The sequence below is a fragment of the Cryptotermes secundus genome, unplaced genomic scaffold (assembly GCF_002891405.2).
Source record: "Cryptotermes secundus unplaced genomic scaffold, Csec_1.0 scaffold128, whole genome shotgun sequence".
Lineage (NCBI taxonomy): Eukaryota > Metazoa > Arthropoda > Insecta > Blattodea > Kalotermitidae > Cryptotermes > Cryptotermes secundus.
This window is the reverse complement of record NW_019726222.1, coordinates 577993-586104: the sequence shown is the minus strand read 5'-3', so window position 1 is coordinate 586104 and position 8112 is coordinate 577993. Positions and strand designations below refer to the sequence as shown.

Here is an 8112-nt window from a genome sequence, read left to right as displayed (position 1 = left end):
TTAATTTCGGGTTTCTAGACTGGAGCCGCTACTTCTCCATTCAAGGAGCTCCTCAGTTATCCTCACAAGGCTGAGTGGACCCCGTTCCAGACCCATACACCTTCATGGAATAATGCTTAATTAGTTAAGGACAAGGACAAATTTATTTTCCTTTCCTTTACAGACTAAGAAAAACCGAGTTACATTTTAGGATAATGGCGAGCTAAATTGGGGGGGGGGATTGCCGTGACCTATCTTACATAATTTTTCTACTACCTATTAGAATGTCAGTGCTGAGAAAGGGATACAAACCCGTAACTATACTGCAGTAAAGATTCGAACCAAGTCCATTCGACAATATACGCTCCAGTTTTACGCGTTACCTTCGTAATTGTTTCTGTAAATTTTCTATAGTGGTAATCTTCACACTATTCAGTGAGGCCAACAGACAATATGGCGACAAGAGACGTCACGTTTCGCACGGTACGTAATTGCGAGTTTCTGCGATGAAATTGAAATAAATAACAACCACATCCGGACAAAATTCCCAACATTAACTTCATTTCCTTCCTACCACGAAGACAGAGTTCATGGGAAGGTGTCGACATCAATACTGCCATAAACTGCTGTTCACGTTTCAACCGCGATATTTTTGTTATTATGGCTACTAGAAAGTCTTGATCCCAACGTACAAATTCCATATCATTCTGTTTTCCGACTGCGACCAGAGAGCTGTGACGACCACCAATCTGCTTTAAAGAAAAGTATTTACGTGAATTTCAGGCTTCAAATGGCCCCTGCCCGTTCATTCTGTATTCTTTCCAATTCATCAGTGGAAATCATTGTACCGCTGAGATGTGTGTCATTACTAAAAAACAGGTCTTGCTATAGCTCAGGCTACTAGTCATCGGATTCCCACCGCAGCGGCCCGTGTTCTATCCCACGTCAAGTCATGTGGGATTTGTGGTGGGCAAAGTGGCACTAGGAAGGTTTTCTCCGAGCCCTCCGGAATCCTACCAACTATGTATAAAATGAAGTAACTGAAAAGGCGGACATTGCTCAAAGGGCTGTAGAGGAATAGAGAGAGACAGTAAGAATTTTTTTTACTGCTAGTGAGGTGGGAGTAAGTCCCTTGTACTGCGGCCACTTCTGGCCTATTGTACCAGCCCCAGATGATAGGTGAGGGTGATTGTTGAGCAACTGGTGGAATGAAGATTGGCAGGGGAAACCGAAGTACTCGGAGAACACCTGCCCCAGCGCCACTTTGTCTACCACAAATCCCACTTGACCAGACCCGGGATCGAACCGGGGCCGCCGCGATGGGAAGCCAGCGACTAACCGCTTGAGCTATGGAGCGGTCGACAGTAAGACTTGGTCGGAAAGTTAAATAACAGAAGGGAACACATTTACCTCTCCGGCTGTTTTATTTTTCACATTCCTGCAGTCATAAACAGCATGCCACTGCATTGGGAACCCCTCCACTCCGCTCTACACCTTGCGAGAACAATTTACGAAAGGAAATGCGGTGTTCTGAAGCGTATAATTTTACCTCTGAAAGAAATACGCATTACTTAGACTACTTAAACTAAAACTAGGGTCACGCATTGCGAACTGTTTTAATATTAAGTTTCTTGGAACTTTCTCCAGTTTCGTTTACGTTGATAATTTCTGTAAACATAAATATTCAAAGATCATAGGCTCGTTATTGTGGTCGTTACAGTCGTAACGACCACAATAACGAGAATTACACGCATACAGAAGCTTTCAAGATGCTTTTACTGCGCACGCTTCTTGCAGTTCAGGTATGGTACGAACAAGTCAAGCGTTCAAATACATGCACTTCCGTTGTCAGTTTTTGCGCATTTTCTTTCAAGACGTGAAGAATGTCAACATATATTGTAAGCTCATAGACTCTCCGTCTGCATGTTTATTTGATGCAGGTGGCCTATACTAGAAGTTGATAAGGGCAGTTTATTTTGGTTCTTATCGATCCAAAGTCAAAGTCACATTGCGACTGAGGGTCAGTCAGTAAGTCATGGGGCTCATGACTAGATACTTGTTACTGTTTCACAGTTACGGTCTTGCTTCTGTGGGGCGCCCTCTCTGACGAGAGGACAGGTCTGTCTTTTGTATATGCTGCTGGCTCTTGCCAGCGCAGTCTTTCTCGGGTCCGAGTCCCTTGGTGCTCGCGACCATATTTTACTGTCTCAGATTTAAGACTTCCCTTTTCGTCGCCTCCTACGACTCGCAGGGTCACGATGGAGGAATTCGACCCCGCCTCCACAAGGGTGATCCATCGTACGCCCTACATTACATTTTCCAACAGCTCCAAAATAGAGAAGCAGACAGACACACATAAAAAAAAGTTATCCCTATACTTAATTGATTAAGCACCATGCCATGAAAACCTATGATGGAGTGAAGGTATAGCTCCTCCATTCTTGACCTCAGAAGTACGTGGAGGTGAATGGTCAGCTTCACGCCCCGGTCGTTTTACACCCGGGAACTTCACCCCCGGTATCCACTGGCTAGGAGGCGATGTCTAGAAGCTGTGGAGAGGAGAACATTTTTTCTTCAAGTGGAAATCTAACCCAGCACATGTTGGATTTGAGGTTCTGATAGCGGTGACTACAGAGAGTTGTGTCTTGTGATAAATAACGCCGTGTAGTCCGGTGAAAGTCAGTAAACTTTTCGAAGTAACACATCGTATCAATATTCAGGGTCGAAGAGAAAGTCAAGCAGGAAGCTGGCATGAAGCAGACAGAAAGCTCGTTGATCCTAGGGTTCTGACAGGCCGCGCCATAACTCAAGCGGTTAGTCGCTGGCTTCCCACCTCGGCGGCCCGGATTCGAGCCCGGTTCTGGTCAAGTGGGATATGTGGTGGACAAAGTGGCGCTGGGGCGGATTTTCTCCAAGTATTTCGGTTTCCCCTACCAATCTTCATTCCACCAAATTCTCCATCGTCATAATCACCCGGGGCAGATACAATAGGCCAATCAGTGGCCGCTGTGCCGAGTGGACACAGTTGGACTCCACCCCACTAAGCTAATTAAAAAAAAAGGTCCTGACGATGGTGCCTAACACTCAGAATTACTGGGTTTTTGGATTTTGTTCATTGTCCGGTATTCTAGAAACTAGAAAACTCAGCGTTTCGGAAACTGGGTCTGTTTCCGTCCTCAGGTGGGGAAAGACACGTACTCAGTTGGGTCCCTTTAGAAAGAGCTAACCAGTGGTCCAGTGATTTGAGGTTAGCTGTTTCTAGGGGACCCAACTGAGTAGGTTTCTTTCCCCCACCTGAGGACGGAAACAGATCCGGTTTCCGAAACGTTGAGTTTTCTAGTTTCTAGAATACCGGATGTTGCACAAAGTACAAAAACCCAGTGTTCTGAGAAATAATGTTGTTTGACGGAAGAAACATATTCCCCGAAAACGTCGTTTGACTTTCACTGACATCAATGACCTTCGGTGACCTTTTCCCTAGCTTACTATGTGAATATATGGGATTACAAACCGCCTGCTTGTTAATGGTACCACAATTTGAACTGTTTAAGGGAGGAGGGGACTTTTCAGGCGACTTGCCGAAGTTACAGCCTAGCGAACTGTGACGCTAATTCATATACTTAAGCTGTTTAGCGATGCAGTGGCAACTGATTAGATTAATTAGTCTAATGATATCAACTAGTACCACGTATTTCATGATAGTAATTTGCTCTTGTTATGAAAGCCGAAGGTTATTTGACGTCAATATATATGTCCTCAAGCTAATCCTATCCTGTGACAAAATTTTCCAGTCTGCAAACAGTTTTCTCAACTTCATTCTGATGTTAAGTCAGTGGGGGCACACATAAGTAATTATAGAACATCTACATAAAAGTATTAGATGTCTGTGAGGTGATGGACTAGAAACAAACGCAGAGAATACTAGGTAAAAATGTTATAATTCTATAGCAAAATAAAAGGCAGGATAATAACACATAGATACAAACAAATGTATGTAAATTATGTTTCAAGTTCACATACTTGATGACAAATTGGCGTTATTCAAGAGGTCAAAAGTGGATTAAAATCGGAGAATTCTTGCAGCTATTAAAGTAAAATAAAAGTGTCCCTGTGCCTAACTAATTAAGCACTACGCCGTGAAGGCATATGGGGGGGGGGTGTATAGATCTACATTTTCTTAACCTCAGCAGTAGCTGAAGGTGAGTGGTCAGCTTCACGCCTCTACCGCTTTACCTCCGGGAAGTGAGCCCACAGTACCCATTGGATAGGAGGTTGGGTGGACCCCAGAGCCGGTCTGGACGGCGTGGAGAAGAGAAAATTCTTGACCCTGTCGGGACTCGAACTCCTGCCCCTCTGTCGTCCAGCCCGTAGCCAGTCGCTATGCCGCCTACGCTATCCCGGCTCCTTACTTGCAGCTGTTACGTTCAGAATAATGGATCTTTCATCTGATTTCTAAAGACCTAGAATAGATCCGGGATAACTCAGTATAGTGACGGGCTACGGGCTGAGCGACCGGGTTTGATTCCCGGCAAAGGCATGATGTTCTTATCTACTCCACAGTATACAGATCCAGCATCCTATTAAATGAATACCAGGAGCTGTTTTCCCAAAGGTAAAGCGGCCAGGCGTGAAGCTGAGTGCTCACTTGCATCAAGCGCCAAGGTCACGAATGGTGGAGCTATACCGCCACTCACATATCCGTCTTCAAGGTGTGGTATTTAATTAATTAAGCACGGGGACATCTCTAGTCTTACCTAGATTTTAAAATGCACATAACGATAATTACAGTCTTTGATTTATGGAAGGTGAGATTTGTGGTTTTCACGTCGGTGAACATGAGGACCACGTTTACTGACGTGTTACGCCATCTAGTTTCGTAGACTGGTACCAATATTTGGCACAAACCTGATGCATACACCTTCAGGGTTTGGCGCCATATCCAAAGAAACTGTAATCGTGATACTGCGAGAGTATCTGTGAACAGAGTGTTACCAGTAGTATCCGAACCTAAGCGAAAGGGAGTGTCATAAAGATGGAGGGAATTAAACAAAATGGTGCTTCATAATTTTTACCTTTCTCCAGATGTTATTAGGATGAATAAGAACTGGATTCTCTTAGCTCCGGATAATTCCCAGTTTGGGAATTTTATGAACAGGAAATAAGTCTTCGTGTCCCATTAGGGACAGAAACATTTTTGATCGGCAAAGTGACTTTCGCCGGTCACGGTAGCTGAGCGGTCTAAGGCATGTACTGACGTCGCTCGGTCGGAAGCCTGGATCGTGAGTTCGAATCCCACACAATACATGGATGTTTGGTGTGTGCATGTGTTTATTCTGTGTTTGTGTTGTTCTGTGTTTAGGTAGAGACCTTGCGACGAGCTGATCACTCGTCCATGGAGTCCTACCGTCTGTAAAATGATTAAAATGAAGAAACAAACTCGACACCGTAAGGTATAAGAGCAACGGATTAAGTAAGTAAGTAAAAATGACTTTCGGGTCCTCATTTCTGACTCATGGATTTAGTTATCCTTCCATTTTACACATAGTTTTCTTCCTATTATTATTATTATTATTATTGGGGTGAGACTGAGTCCACTTGGTACTGCGGACANCCAAATTCTGCATCATCACAGTCACCCGGGGCATCTACAATAGGCCAATCAGTGGCCGCCGTGCCGAGTGGACCCAGCCAGACTCCACCCCCCACTAAGCGAATTGAATTAATTTTACTGCCTGTTGTACCAGCCCCAAATGCTAGATGACAGTGACTGTGAAGCAATTGGTGGAATGAAGATTGGCAGTTGAAACCGAAGTACTCATAGAAAACCTGTCCCAGAGCCACTTCGTCCACCACAAATCCCACATAATAAAACCTGGGCTCGAACCCGGGTCGCCGCGGTGGGAAGCCAGTGACTAACCGCCTGAGCTATGGCGCGGCCTTACACATAGTCTATGCTTTCGTTCTGCAAGTGGAATGGTATAGAGTGCCTACGGGCTGGAAAAACGAGGGGTCGGTGCCCGAGTACCGGCAGGAGAAAGATTTTTATCTTCACCTTGTCCAGACCGGTTCTGGGGCCCACACTACCGTCTACACAATGGGTACCGTGAGTAAAGTAGCTAGTGCGTGAACTGGTCAGTCACCTCCAACTAGTGCCGAGGTCAAGAATACGCGAATCTATACATCCACTCCTCCATAAGACTTCATGTCGTAGTGCTTAATTAATTAAGCACAGGGACAACTTTTAACTTTGTTGATACAGACCCATGTACTTGTTTATCCTTACATTCATTCTATAAAAATAAATATCTTGGTCTTCTGTATTTAACCGCCATCGTTCAGTCATTCTGCTGGGTATTTAAAGATGTCAGTATGCAGACTATATACCGTCAGATCATAATCCTGTGTGAAGAAATTTAAAACTAGGCGCATGGGATTGCTTTGGACTGAATGAAATGAGACAATTCCCAGGAAAATTTCTACGGAGCAGCTGTACATAAAGTGACCGAGGCTGGTACTGCTTACGGTATATTATACCATACACTTTGGTATATATGCACTGAAGTTTCGGAAGAATGTGCTGCGTTAACCTTCCGGTCGCTCCGAAACTGTAGTCCCATTCCAATTACATGATATCGCATCCCAAGAAACAGTTGTCTTCAAAGTGACCGGTGTGATAGCCTCTATTTTCACACGCTGCAATCTAACTGCATGGTCTGCAGTTATTTTAATCAATTTATTCCTAAGTTATGTGACGCTATGTCACGTGATAATTTTATATAACATCACATGATGTTTGCCTGATGAACGATTTGGGATTACGAAGTGGGTAAACAAAACGGCGGAGGAAGCGGTCATAGCTAATTAAGAGTTCTATCTTCTGAGATATAACGTTGTTATATCCAAGAAAGATAGAACCCTTCATAACTACCGCTGCGAGTACCTCAAATCTTTAATTGCCTTTGTAGCTGAAGGTCTTTCTTGAAACATTATTGTCTGCTGCAAGATTTTCGTCAGAAATATTCGAAAACTAAGAACAACTGGACATATGGCATCCAGAAAACTCATTTCTAAAATATGGCATACACATTTCCTCTCTTGTCCATTACGCCATTGAATGACCAAACTGCTCTGATGATTAAATAATTATTTCTGAGCCCCCCCTGATGGTGCACTTTTCAGTTAATTAGATAAGTACTCACTTAGCCAGAGTTTAGCGGCCTCCGTAGTCTAGGGGTTCAAACCCGGCGGAGGTCGTGGAATTTTTAAGGGCGGAAAAATTCAGGGAACAAGTCCTCCGGGAGGGACTTTAAGCCGTGGGTCCCGTGTCGTAGCTTTACACCACGTAAAAGAACCTCATGTCCCAAGGGGACCACTGAGCCAAAGTCAGGACATTTCCTGCCCAACAGTAGTCTCTAACGCCTCTGGTAGATGGGGGAAGCATCGAGATACAGCTGAGCCAGTAGAGGCCGAACTCGCTGGCTGAGTCGGGACTGATGGCACTCACCAGTACCGGTAAGGAACAGAGACTGGTAGAATATCATAGGGGGACGCACAATGGACCAACAGTTGGTCTAAGTGCATGGGAAAACCCACCCTCTCCAGGACAATACAATACAATACAATACAATACAATACAATAGCCAGAGTTTCGGTGCCAGCCATCGGAAACGATCTTAAAATAAGAGAATAATGAGTATCTGTCAATATAATGGGGCAGGGCATGTAGCACGAATGGGGGATAAGATGAATGCATATAGGATATTGGTGGGAAAGCCAGAAGGAAAGAGACCACTGGGAAGACCAAGACGAAGGTGGGTGGACATTATTAAAATGGATCTTAGAGAGATAGGATGGGATGGCATGGATTGGATTGATCTGGTTCAGGACAGGGACCAGTGGAGGGCTCTTGTGAACACAGTAATGAACCTTCCGTAAAATGCTGGGAAATTTTTGAGTAGCTGCAGATTTGGCTTCTCCTCAAGAAGAGCTCAGCTTCATCAGTAAGTGAATCAATATAATGACAGCCAATTGCTTGAAGACTGAAGAGAGCTAATTCTTGCGCCGTGATATAGGTTATACGAAGTATACTTCATAACAGATTGTCAAATACCCTATATAATACCGGTTTGAAGA

General features: G+C 44.3%; 1 protein-coding gene across 3 annotated transcripts in view; it reads right to left on the bottom strand.

Moving 5' to 3' along the window:
- LOC111863873 (receptor-type tyrosine-protein phosphatase N2) overlaps positions 1–8112 on the bottom strand; it is a 224889-nt gene that overhangs the window by 41685 nt on the left and 175092 nt on the right. The gene's annotated exons all lie outside the window — the stretch shown is intronic.